This window comes from Mesocricetus auratus, unplaced genomic scaffold (assembly GCF_017639785.1).
Source record: "Mesocricetus auratus isolate SY011 unplaced genomic scaffold, BCM_Maur_2.0 Super-Scaffold_100019, whole genome shotgun sequence".
NCBI classification, from domain to species: domain Eukaryota; kingdom Metazoa; phylum Chordata; class Mammalia; order Rodentia; family Cricetidae; genus Mesocricetus; species Mesocricetus auratus.
The window spans coordinates 7,080,140-7,093,649 of record NW_024429200.1 but is presented as its reverse complement, the minus strand read 5'-3'; the positions used below and the strand labels follow the sequence as shown (position 1 = coordinate 7,093,649).

Sequence of the window (13,510 nt, the reverse complement as noted above, 5' to 3'; positions counted from 1 at the left end):
CATTTGGGATTGGCTTCATTCTGGTTGTAGGAAGGACACAGGATAATGATGTCTTCATATGGCTTTAAAAAGAGGCAAGGGTAAGCGTCTGAAGACTTCACTTGATACACATTGAGCAACTAATACGTTCTCAGAGTCATGCATGGCTCTGGGGAATGCAGAAATGAATGTAACATAAGTAGGCTAGTACCCATTTCCCCTTGAAAGTCAATGTCAGCTACGTGAGAGCAGGGAGCTCATTTCTCTCCACCCCTGCTGGCTTCAGCGAGTTCCATTCAGTGGCTAGAAATGCAGTCCAAGCAAAACTTGACTCTGTCTCATAAGGTAGGACTAGTTTTATTAAATTGTTTATTTTAGTGCAAGGATCAGTCTTCATGTACAAGGTCCATAGTCAGGCATTTTTCCTCCACAGCAAAAAAAAAAAAAAAAAAAAAAAAGATGCAGTAGACCGAGAGTCAAGTTTATAGGATAACTTTGAGTCTTCCCAATTGTTTTCTAAAGCTTGATCACATAAAGCCTTGAATTTCTGATGACATGTATTACAGGTGACTTTTGCTGGGGACTTCACAGGAAAGATACCTCATTGGAGGCCTGTTTTGGTATGCAGGTGCCTTGAGTCCGGGGACAGGTGCACAGTACTCATGGCTGATTCACCCCCCCCTTGTGAGATTGCTGCAGAGGCAAGCCAAGCTGCAGGAATCAGAGCATCCAATTCTCACGCATTTAGAAGACATTTAGATGGTGATAATGGTTAGGAATCAAGAAGCGAACTGACCCAGCGACTGAAAAAAGAGGTTGCCATCTGCCCCAAACACCAGGCAGCCAGCTTTTGCTAAATGAACTTGGTTGACAAGTAGGCAGAATGGCTAGAAAAACAACACACTTAGTTGCTGGAGAGACAGCTCAGTTGGTAAAGCGTTTGCCATATGAGCATGGGAGAGAACCTGAGTTTGGGTCCTTGGTATCCTTCAAAACAAACCAACAAACAAACAAAAAACATGCCTGGGGAACAGAGACAAGCGAATCGTTACAGCCTGATGGCCAGGCCAGCCAGGCTATCCAAATCACTGAGCTCCAAGTTAGGTGATAGAGCCTGCCTCAAAACGAGGTGCAGGGTGACCGAGGAAAGCAGTATCAGCACAAATGCATAATGCAGTTCTCCCCACTGCCAGCTGGGGAGACTTGGGCAAACCACTCAGTCTCTGTTGACCTTCCTAGACCCCATCATAAAAATGTTTCTCGTAATATTTGTCTTGCTGACCTCTGGGGTTGCCGTTAAAATCCCTTGAGAAAGGGTGTGCGGGCTAGTTTTATGTCAACTCGATACAAGCTAGAGTCGTTTGGGAGGAGGGAGCCTCAGTTGAGAAATGCCCTGATCATACTGGCCTGTGGTGCATTTTCTGGACTGATTATATATGTGTGTGTGTGTGTGTGTGTGTGTGTGTGTGTGTGTGTGTGTGTGTGTATGGGAGGAGGACCCGGCTTACCGTGGGCAGTGCCGCCCCTGGGCTGGTGGTCCTGGGTGCTATAAGAAAGCAAGCTGAACCAGTAAGCAGGGTTCACCCTTGGTCCTGCATCAATTCCCCTCCTTCCTGTCCCAACGTCCCTGGATGTCAGGCTATGATCTCTAAGATGAAATAAACCCTTCCCTCCCAACTTTCCTCTGGTGGTGGTATTTTATCGTAGAAATAGAAAACATAGCAAAGACACGAGGGACTGAAAGTTCTGATTCTTGTAGCTGTGCCGTTCTCACATGCTGAACTCATTTTTCGTGATGCCCCGAGAGTTGCTTGGAAATCAGTCCACAAAGGGTTGTTCTCAGACGTCGCAGAAGCATAATTGCCTAGTGACCAGCTGCTTCATCCCTACCAGGCATTCCAGACATTTTAGAGCAGGAACAGGGTCTATGGGAAAAGTCAAAAGGAGACCTGTCAGAGGAATTCCACTGGCCGTTCCCAGGACCCTATGCACAAAATGGCCCCCTGTGCCTTGCTGTTTTACTGTGGTCTATGATGTCTGCAGTTTCCGGGATGAGAGCAAAGGCAGATCTGGGTGATGGTGAATGAGCAGTGAGTGCAAGGCTAACTAGTCATCTATCTCATCTATGGGATTCCAGCCTCCTCTAGGTACTCTTCAAACTGGAAATGCAAGGCTAATTAGTCATCTATCTCATCTATGGGATTCCAGCCTCCTCTAGGTGGTACTCTTCAAACTGGAAATGCGAACAGCACTGGGCTATCTCAGATGAGTGACATCTGCTTACAAACTTTCTCAGGGCTCCATGCTGGTGACTTCATCTTATAGGACACGGTGATGCTAGCTTCTGACCTAAGCCCGGAGACTTGGAGTAGACCAGATTGCTTATGCCCGGGAGTTGTGCGTAGCCTGGAACACCTTAGCGCACAGCTCTGTAGCGGGTGGCAAAGTTGGGAAGCGCCTACTGACTGGTTGAAGCGGAGCAAGATTATTCTACTCTGGGTGCTATTTGGATGGGCGCTTGGCTTGCTTTATGCAACTGGACATAAAAGAAATCACAACATCTAGTTCTGTCATCAGGTACTGAAATTTTAACCCGTAAGTCAAAACTATTGCTAGAAATTAATAAGGACTTTGCTTTGTGGACTGGAGAGATGGCTCGGTCGTTAAGAGCATTTACTGCTCTTGCAATGGACCCAGGTTTGGTTCCCAGGACCTGCGTGATGCCTCACAGCTGCCTGTAGCCCCAGTTCCAAGGAATCCAACGCCCTCTTCTGGCCTGTGTGAGCACTGCATGCGTGTGTGTGTGTGTGTGTGTGTGTGTGTGTGTGTGTGTATAGATAAGACACATACACATAAAATAAAAAGAATACTTTGTTTTGTTATTTTTTTTTCATTGTGTGTATATGTGTGATATCATTTTGTGCACATGTGTGGTATGTGTGTATAGTGCATGTGTCTGTGTGTGCACATGTGTAGGTGTGTGCACCAGTTTGTGTACATGCTTGTGGTAGCCAGAGATTGTATTATATTTTTCCTCAGTCTCTCTCCATCTTAGCTTTTGAGACCAGTTCTCTCACTGAAACTGAAGCTCATTACTTCAGCTAGGCTGGCTGGCCAGCAAGCTCCAGAGATCTGTCTGTCTGTCCCCTAAATGCCAGAATTATAGACAGGCTCTGTTTGGTCTGGTCTTTTACATGGGTGCTTGGATCCAGCTATGTAGCCTAAGCTAGCCTTGAACTCATGGCAATCCTCCTGCCTCAGACTCCTCATTGTTTGGATTTTAGATGTTCACCATCATGCCTAGCCCATGAATATTTTAAACAGAAGCATACCCTAGGGACATAAAAATCTCCACAGAAACTCAAAGTGTGCCTAAACTCTTCACTAAATTGAGTGAACTGAACAAATTCTCCACGTGTTTTGATCACATGCAGCTCTAAAGTAATAAAGCAGGACACTGCTTCTTTGTAAATATCTGAAAATCCTAAATGCCAGCTTCATTTGTAAGTACACTGGGAGTCTCAAATAAATAAGGAGTTCAGTTGACTAAGCTTCTCTTATTGGTTTCAGATTGTGCCAAATACTGCAGATAAAGTATCTATGAGATACATAGCTTGGTTCTCCCTACATGTCAGTCATATTTTCCTGCTTTGCATTCTCAGCTTCATAGTTCTTGCTCTGAACCTGCTCTGTTAAATTAGGAAAGCCCACAGAGAAGTCTGGACAGAGGAGCAAGCAGGATTACACCCATTTGAATTTTTTGATTTGTGGTGTGTGTGTGTGTGTGTGTGTGTGTGTGTGTGTGCAGGTGTCCATGCAGGCCAGAAGATGTCATTGGATACCTAGGAGAGGGAGTTACACATGGTGGCAAGCATCCGTTTAGGTGGTGGGAACTCAGGCCCTCTGGAAGATCATTTCCTAACTGCTGAGGCATCTCTTAAGTCCTTTTAATATGGAAATAATATTATGCATATGGGAAAGTATATAAAACACATAGAAACATAAATACAAAGATATATTAATATATAAAAATAAATATAAAACATGTTTAAGATGAAGGGAAATTTGGGAACTCCCCACCAGGGTGACTTCCCAGCCCTTAGACTCCTCCACACCCATTCTTCATCCCGCAGGATGCTCAGTGGTTATGCTAAATGCCAGCCTCAGGTAAACAGTGACTCTGCATCTTGCCTGTTTGTATCCACAAGAAACTTATCAAGCACTGACATCAGCCACTTTCCCATGAGAAATCCAGAAATTCCATCGTTGCATAAATGACTCTTTCTTCCCTGTTTGCTTCCAGCAGGCAGAGAACTCTTCATAGGGCTTTAAAAATAACCATCTGACCTCCATTCACCCTGCTCTGGATGCATTCTTCCTGCTTCTCCAATCAGAAGTCATCTTGCCTAGAAAAATCTACCCTCGTTCTTCTGTTAAAAATGGAAAGATCTTGAAGTAAGAGTGGCATGAATTATTCCCAGTCATTGGAAAAACAGAATGGGACGCAGCAAAGAGCCTTGCTTTAAGACATCAAAGCCCTTTCTCTGTGTTGTTATGTGATCTTATTTTGTTCCAGAAAGGAAAAAATTTCCCCTTTCTTCACACTTTACCCATAGGCTACTCTGAAAGCCTAAATCTAAGCTCCATACTTTGACTTCCTTGAAATTTTAAGAATTTGGCCAAGTTTCCTTAGCCTGTAATTGCAGTCACGTGATGACATAGAAATAGGCCGGGGGTGGGGTGGGGTGGGGGGCTGTTCTGTTTCCCAGATGCAGAGTAACACTGAAGAGGGAACAGACAGGAGCTGATGCTCACAGGGGGCTCCTAGTGCGCTAAACTCTACCTAGGCTCTTTCTACATCATCTTGTCCATTCACCCCCCCCCATTGTACCCAACAGGCTTTTGTGAAGTGTGTGCTATAGGCCAGGCAATGTGCTAAATACCTTGCCATCCAAGGAGCTGGTACCTGGCCAGGTGGCTGTGAACACACCTTTAATCCCAGCAAACAGGAGGCAGAGGCAGGCGGATCTCTGTGAGTTTGAGGCCAGGCTGGACCGACATCCTCCAAAACAATACAGAGAAACTCTGTCTCGTAAAACCAAAAAAAAAAAAAAAAGAGGACTGGACTGTTCTTGCTGAGGACCCAAGTTTGCTTCCCAGCACCCACATGGCATGTCACAAACCTCTGACATTCCATTCCAGGGGATCCAACACTCTCTTGTAACCTCCACAGGCTCCTGCGTGCAAGTGATACACACAAGCTCATACACACAAACATGCCCACACGTAACAAGACGGATGGCTAAAAATAAATTGTAAAATGTATGATGTACAACAAGTCTACAACAGATGGAGTTTACCCAAAATATGCAAGCAAAAGCTAAATACACAGGTACATTTTTAAAAGCACAGAGAATACCTTGTTTAAGGTTTTGGCACACATGTGGGCTGCTGGAAACTGGTTTGGGAAGGTGTTTGTGTCTATGAAGAGGAGACAAGGTAGACAGTGAACAATGGCTGTGAAGACTGAGAAGTTTCGGAGCATCCTAAGAGGAGAAGTAGTCCTGTATTGGAATTGGTTTGGTATGGGCCAGTTGCAAAGAGAGTCAGTGTTCCCCTTCTAATGTATGGTAAGCCAATATATATATATTCCATTGGTGAACAATCCAGTGCTGACTTTTCATTTAGAAATAACTGATCAAACTGATCCCAGCCTTTCTTCTGTGTCGTTGCTTCATATTCCCTTGAAGTTTTCCCTCATTGTTTGTCGTTTTTTACTTTATTACTTTCCTATTGTTACAATAGATGGCTGAGGACAGGGAACCTTGGTGACTTTGTACCCTCTGAGTTCACAAATTCCCTGTTTATCCTCCTTGAAGATTGAGGTTTCCTTATAGATTAGGTGCATGCAATACAAAAGACCTTGAAATGACGCATAACATGCAGAAAAGCACACAGCCTGTAACTGCGTGGTGTGATGGATTTTCAGAGTAGAAATACCTGTGTGGTCAGTATCTACTGTGTGGTCAGCATCTTCTGCAACACCAGGAGCGCCCATCATGCCCTGAGAAAGCAATGTCTCCCCTGCCATCATCGCTACCCCATTATTAGATTCTTCTGCTCTCTAATGCCCAGGATTCACATTTGAATTTATATTGATGGACTATGGTGATTTGGGGTTTCTTGTCCAATGTCATGTCTCTCAGATAAGAGAGAGACTGAGTCCCGCTGAGACCATTCTCAGTGCTGTATTGTGTTTCGGTCTTTGCCTGACATGTTTCCTCTGCTTCGTGGTTGACATGAAGGTTATTTTCACTGTGACTATGATGAAAAGTGATGCTATGAAGATTCTAGTTCATAGTGTCTGATGAATACATGCATACATAAATACATGCATACACACATACATGCATATATACATACATACATGCATACATACATACATACGTGGGCCTTTGTTGCTTATAGACTTAAGAGTAAGGTTTCTATCTTCGGCAAATACTGTCAAATATTTCTCCTAAGTCATTTTGGCAGTTCCCATCCTCACAGCAGTGAATGGAGGAGGTTCCAGTTGCTCACCAACACTGAGGACTGGTCTTCAGTGTTATTTTTTCTATTCTAGAGGCATATGATCTTAGTGCGCTTCTTTTTAAAACAGGGCTGCATGCTTCTTTAGGTGCTTGCTGTCCAATCTAATACCCTCTTCTGTGAAGCACCAATTGGAAGTTTATTCATTTTCTTACTAGATTATTTATTTCTTACTGATTTTCAGAAATTCTTTATATATTCTGGATCCATGTTCTTTGATTGATATATATATACATATATATGAATTTTTTTTAGGAAGATTCTCACTATGTAGCTCTGGTTGTCCAAGAACTTGCTATGTAGAACAGGCTGGCCTCAAACTCACAGAGATATACCTACCTCTGCTTCCTGATTGATGGGATTAAAGGTGTGTGCCACCAGGCCCAGCTATTTGCCAGAAATTTCTGAAAGTCTATGTATGGACTTTTGTTTGTCTCTGTGGTTCTTAATTTTGATGTAGTATTTTTTCCTTCACACATACTGGCATTAATTTTTTGTTTGTTTTTTTGCTTATTTTTACATTTATTTGTTTGAGAAGTGTGACAACTTGTGGGAGTTGGTCCTCTCTTTCCACCACGTGGGTCCTAGGGATTAAACCTAGGTGGCCAGGCTTGGAAGCAAGTGCCTGTACCCCCTGAGCCATCTAGCTGGCTGGGCATCTCCTTTTAGTTGCTTGAGAAGTGCTTAAGTGTGTTTTGATCAAGTCCTCCTTCCCTCTGTTCCAATTCCTCCCACATCCCTCCATTGCCATATACCACAACATTATGAGGCGTTTCTGTTTGTTTCCCACTGAGTCTGCTCAGTGCTGCCTGTGTGTGAAGGTATTGAAGGGGCAGGGATAGCCTCGAAGGCTGTGTTTCTCCACCCCTTTGGGAGTTAAATGGCCCTTTCATGGGAGTCTTTCGTCTAAGACCATCAGAAGACATGGATATTTACATTATGATTCGTAACAGTTGCAAAATGACAGCTATGAAGTAGCGATGAAAACAATTTTAAGGTTGGCGGTCATCACAGCATGAGGAATTGTAATAAAGGATCACAGCATCATGAAGGCTGAGAACCTCTGCTCCAGGGGGGTGTATCCTTGAAGAGAACCCCCTCTAGCAGTCATCAACTGCTAATAGCTCCTCAGCTAGGGGTAGGAGCTTATGACCACCTCCCCCCACTCCATGCTGGGATTTTGCCTGGCCTGATCTTGTGCAGGTCTTGTGCCTGCTGTCACAACTGCTGTGAGTTTATGTGAATTAATGCAACTGCTCTGCTGCATGGCAAAATAAGGTTTCCTTATAGTCATCCACAGATTCTTGGTCTCACAAACTTTCTACTTTCCTCTTCCACAAAAATCACCCAGCCTTAGGAGAAGGAGGAGGTGTGACATAGACGTCCCAGTTAGGGATAAGCACTTAAGCAATCTCTCGTTCTCTGCATGTAGACCAGTTGTCAGTGTCTGTGTTAACACCATCTCCTTCTATAAGCAGCTTCTCTGCTGAGGTTGAGCAATACACTAAACTATGGATATAACAATAAATCATTAGGAATTGGTTCAAGCTACACTGTAGAGCTATAGTAATAAACCAGCATGGTACTAGCATTTAGACAGACACACTGACCAGTGAAATAAAGTTGAGGGCCCAGATATAAATGCACATGCCTGCATCCACCTGACTTAAGACTAAGATAAAATTGAGGGCCCAGATATAAGTGCACATGCCTGCATCCACCTGACTTATGACTAAAATAAAGCAAACACAAATTGTTGGAAAGACAAACAGTGATAGGCAGACTGGAGAGCTACACATAGAAGGAAACTAGGTCCTTCTCTCTCCTGGACTGCGCAAAATCTAACTACAAAGGGATCAAGAACCTCAAAATAGGAGCTGGTCCCCTGTGTCCCATGGTGAGAAAGGAAAGAATGTTTTTCAGCCATAGGCTCAGGAAAGACTGTCTAAACAGGACCAGTGATAGAGGGAGGCATAGCAGTATTTTTATGTCCTAGTTACAAAATTCTTATGTGGAGGTATTTCCCACTCTTTCTTGCCACCACCCACCCCAAAAATAACAGTAGTCTGTTTCACATTTAGTTCAACAATGGATCTAAAAATATTGGAGGGAGTAGCATCGTGATAGAGGTCAGATTTAGTTGTTGTTGATGTTGCTTTCCAAATAGACATCAAATTGGGATTGGGATTGCTTTTCCTTCTGCTGTGATAACATTCCATGACAAAAGCAATTGAAGGGAGAAAGGGACTATTTGCCTCGCAATTCTAGGATGCAGTCCATTGTTGCAAGGAAATCAAGTCAGTCATTGTGCTCACAGTCAGGAGCAGAGAATAATAAATGTACGCATGCATGACTATGCTCAGTCCACTGTCTCCGTTTTATTCAGCCCAGGGCCCCGTTCATAACATAGTCCTGACCGAGTTCATCATGGGTCTTCTAACCTCGATAAACCCAATTAAGACAGGCATGAGGGCAAGTCAACTTAATCTACACGATTCCTTATTGAGGCTTCCTTCACAGGTCATTCCACATTCACAGGTCAAATCAGTAATCAAAACGAATCAGGGGTACTGGAGAGACAGCTCAGAGATGAAGAGCCTGGCTGCTCTTCCAGAGGACCTGGGTTCAGTTCCCAGCACCTGCACAGAGGTACCAGACATACACCCAGACATAAAAGCAAGCAAAAACACCCATACACATAAAATAAATTAAAATGTAAAACAAAAATCTGCTCCAGACAACAACTAAAAACTAGCCACCACTGAGGTGCTGGGTGATGTTAGTTCCTTCCCAATGTGGAGTTTTCTTGTCTTTGGTTAGTTTAAGAGTGGGGAAAGCTTGTTGCCGTAGACTTGGACTGAGGTGATAGTCTTGGTGAAGTCCACCTGAGAGAAGTCTTGATAGCAACTCTTCATGTACCTCTCTCTACTTTGCCTCATCTCTGTGGGTGAGCATTCCAAGGGTCCCAAGGGACTTCCTCCTCTTTCCTTTGTTTTCTCAGAGTATAGTTGACCACACAATAGAATGAATTCTTTTTAGTGTGGAGTACTGGATGTTTTTATAGTAGTTAATAACTACCACAAATGAAATATACAAGAGCCCAGGGTAGAATTCTCTTTGTGAACTCCAGGTTTTTGCTGTTAACTCCTGTGGGGCAGTTCCTCAGAAATGTGCTCCTTGGTTTCTGCTTGGTTCTGCTTGTTGTTAAGAAACAGGCTCTCCCCACATAGGTCAGACTGACCTTGAACTTAATATTGTAGGCCAGGCAGTCCTCAGCCTCCCCAGTGCTAAGATTACAGGCATCTACTGTCATCCCTTGTGTGTTTTTAATTCTCTTCTTGTCTTTGGTAGAAACTGCTGAGTGGGAGTCATTGCTGCTTCTCTAGGATGTTGAACCTTGAGATTCCAGTTACTGCAGCAGCTTCCTGATGCTGTAGAGCAGATCTTCTTATATTTCATCCAAATTTTTCAGTTGTTTCCAATATTAACGTTAGATTGCTCCTTGCTAATCTATTCTGGGTACCTCAGTTGGTCTATCTACACTCGACAAACTCATTAAAAGTTGGTTTCATGGCAGTTGTTGTAACTGATCTTAGAAAAGCCTTGGAAGCTATGACGACCCCAGATGTTCTGTCAGGGAGAAAGCTTTGGAGCAGGACATTATGGGCTTCACTTCAACTCTATCATTTATTAACTGTACAACAATGAGCTTAACTCTGTTTCTTTACTTCCAGATGGCAAACGTTAAACAAGATAGCACATACCAAGTTTCTTGTACATAAGAAACTCACTCAGTAAGCTCTCAGCATTATTATGTGAAATGTTTTTTTATTTCTCATGGAGATATAAAATATACTCATCTTGCTTTAATCCCAGTACTCGGGAGGCAGAGGTAGTCAGATCTCTGGGTGTTCAAGGCCAGCCTAGTCTACAATTTAGTTCCAGAAAGCCAGGGCTACACAGAGAAACCTTGTCTCAGATAAGACACACACACACACACACACACACACACCACTTAAAAATGATGGGATGGAATAGGACTAGGTAGTCTGGGAAAGGAGAGCGCAGTTGGCACTTTATTTACAACTACAGGGTCTTTTTGTACCTGTTGAGGTACATAACACAGCTCTTTCCCTTAAATGATTATATGATTATACATAAACCATATGAGTTGAAGATCCCTTAAAAATATACTTCAATGGCTTCATATTGAGCTGAGGAACTAGAGGCCAGAAGCGGTTAAGTGACTTGTGCATTACCAGTCTGCTCATCCTTGTTTATTTAAATGGCCTGCATGCCCTAAAACTGTGCATCCCCTCCATCCTGACAGGCCTCTAACTTCCATACGCTATTATAAATGTGAGGAAGAGACAAGTATTAATGTTTTATTGCCACTGGCTCATTTTGACTAAACTCCACAGACCTATTTTTAAATATTTTATTTTAATATCCATCTCCACAAGGTACTTGACTTCCTGCCAACTGAGACTGAAATAGCTGTTTCCCATTCCTTTCCCATTTCAAGCCTTGTGTCCTGGAGCTTCCCCTCCTCTGTGTATCATTAAATAGTGTTCCATCTTACTATCTAGAGGAGAAGACTGAATGGAATGCATGTAAAACCACACGGAGCATTCTCCTTGTTCCCAAGTGTGAAGAAGTGTCTCCCAACTTTATCTACAACACAAGTACTTGTCCTTCTGGGCACCAAATGGAACCCTCTTATGGGTGGGACAAAGTCACCAGCCACCCATATCATACCCTTGTGTTTACCAGCTAAGATTACACCTCTGAAGACCCTTTCTGAGTGACCCTCCATGAATCCCAGGGGGACTGAAGAATAGTTATTTAATAGAAGTAAAAACGTTGACATCAAGGGGCCCTAATTCATCTGTGGAAGGTAACAAGTTAATCCTTCAATCGGTTCTTCATGCTGGCTAAAGCATCATCTATTTTTTTTTAATCTCTAGTTTAACTTTTGGAATGACCCCTGATTACAATCATTATCTGAAACTCTTCCTTGGCATCCGCTTTGAAAATCATACCAAAGAACAGTCTTAATAAAAGAAAATTCACATATGATTATAGAGAGCCCTGTTCATGACTTTGACCCAACTCTCACCAGGAAAAGTGCTAATTGCTATTTCTTGTGCCACCAAACAGTTCGCTTAGCTGTTTCTTAAGGACCCAAGAAAACCACTGGGTTAAGAGTGCTCGAAATCTGATGGGAAGGAGACAGTCTCTCCTTTGCCTTCATTATACCTCGGTTCCCCCATAGTGAATGTTTTCATGTAAAACCCATTTCCCCTCGTGCCTGGGTAGATGGTTAACTCAAAGGAGAAATAATAGCGCCTGGCTGTTTGCCACCAGCTCGCTAGGGACTGGGGAAGAAAGACAGGCTTATTCGGTATGTGTCTCGCTCCCCCCCCCTTACCTTAGCCTTTCCCTTCCTTTACGACAACGTCTGGTCTAGACTCAGCTTGGCCTGCGGAGAGCTTGGCAAGTATTTCAGAGGAAGTCCGTGCGTGGCGCTGCACAATCAGCTGTAGCTAGACTCGATAAAGTGGGGGATAGTTCCCACCGACGGTGATCGTCCTGAAACAGAGCAGAAAACCCATCCACGTCCCATCTTTAGATATGCGACGTGAGCATAGGAGGCAAAGACGTCTCTTTTAGTTCCTTTGTGATTTACTTTTGTTTCCTTTGTCTGGCTCACAGGACAGCTCACACATACATACACACGCTGGACCAAAAAGAGGCTTCCCACCTACGCATAGCGTTCTTTCCCCGTTTTCCTGTTTTCAGAGCCCATGTACAGTCATACATCCTCCTCTGCCTCATCCTTTAGAGCAATTCAGGGTTCAATTCTGTGATTATTACACGTATTTTCTTTAAAATGAGAATGTACGGTAATCCCATCTGACAGTGTGTGTGTGTGTGTGCGTGCGTGAATGTGTGCCTGTGTGCCTGTGTGTGTATGTGTGTGTGCATGTGTGCATGTGTGTCTTATTTATGTGTATGTGGTGCACTTACACAAGTCAGTGGACAACTTTCCTGTCAGATCTCCCCTTTCTACCATCTTTGACCAAGATTCCTTCATTGGGCTGCTGGACAGACAGCTTCTAGAGATTCTCGTGCCCCCAACTCCTGTCTCTCCTGAGATTACAGACCCTTGGACGACTGCCTCTACCTTTGCTTGGGTTCTGGGGATTCACACTCAGGTGGTCAGGTTTGCACGGCAAGCCCTTTTACCTGCCAGGCTATCCACCAGATCACAGTTACTATTTCTATATCAGGCCTGTGTTGTCTCCTCAGTGTCTGACTAACAGTGGTACCCGAGAGAGAATAAACTTTTTAAATATAGACAAGCTAGAGCCGGTGAGATGGCTCAGTGGGTGAAATCACTTGCCACCAACCTTGACAACCCACATTTGATCCCCGGAATCCACACGGTAGGAGGAGAGAAGTGAGCCCAAGCTGTCCTCTGGCTTCCACCCATTCCTGTGGCACATGTGTGTCCACACACTCACAAAATAAATAATAAATAAATGTACAAGAATGAATATATACTCTGCATTAACTATAGGTTATTTTACCTAATTGTCTTCCAACTTTCCTTTTATTCCAGATAATCAATAACAGATTTCAGGATCCTCCAGTCCAACACACAGGGGTTGGTGTTCAAAGACTCGGAAGTAGACATCTGACTGCTTCCTGGTGAGTAGACTTTGTTTCCCTGGGCTCTGCTCACAGTAATTACACAACCTTTCTGCCGGACTTGCTAAATTCTTGCTTGTAAAGGGCATCATGAAAAACCAGGCTGCCTGGGGCAGCCTTTGTTGATTAGTTAGCACTCCTGGATCAGGTACCTGCCTGGGGAAGCCTTTGTCGTTTAGCTGTCACTCAGTGGATTGGGTACCACCTGGCTGCTACAGCCCTTGCTTAA

General features: G+C 43.7%; 1 protein-coding gene across 3 annotated transcripts in view; it reads left to right on the top strand.

Annotated features, from left to right (window-relative positions):
• Window positions 1-13,510, top strand: part of Cald1 (caldesmon 1) — a 176,796-nt gene that overhangs the window by 50,840 nt on the left and 112,446 nt on the right. For all 3 annotated transcript variants that reach the window (XR_005869763.1, XM_040728736.1, XM_040728735.1), the window contains exon 2: window positions 13,193-13,281. The gene's annotated coding sequence lies outside the window, so the exon portion shown is untranslated. The remainder of the gene's footprint in view (window positions 1-13,192; window positions 13,282-13,510) is intronic.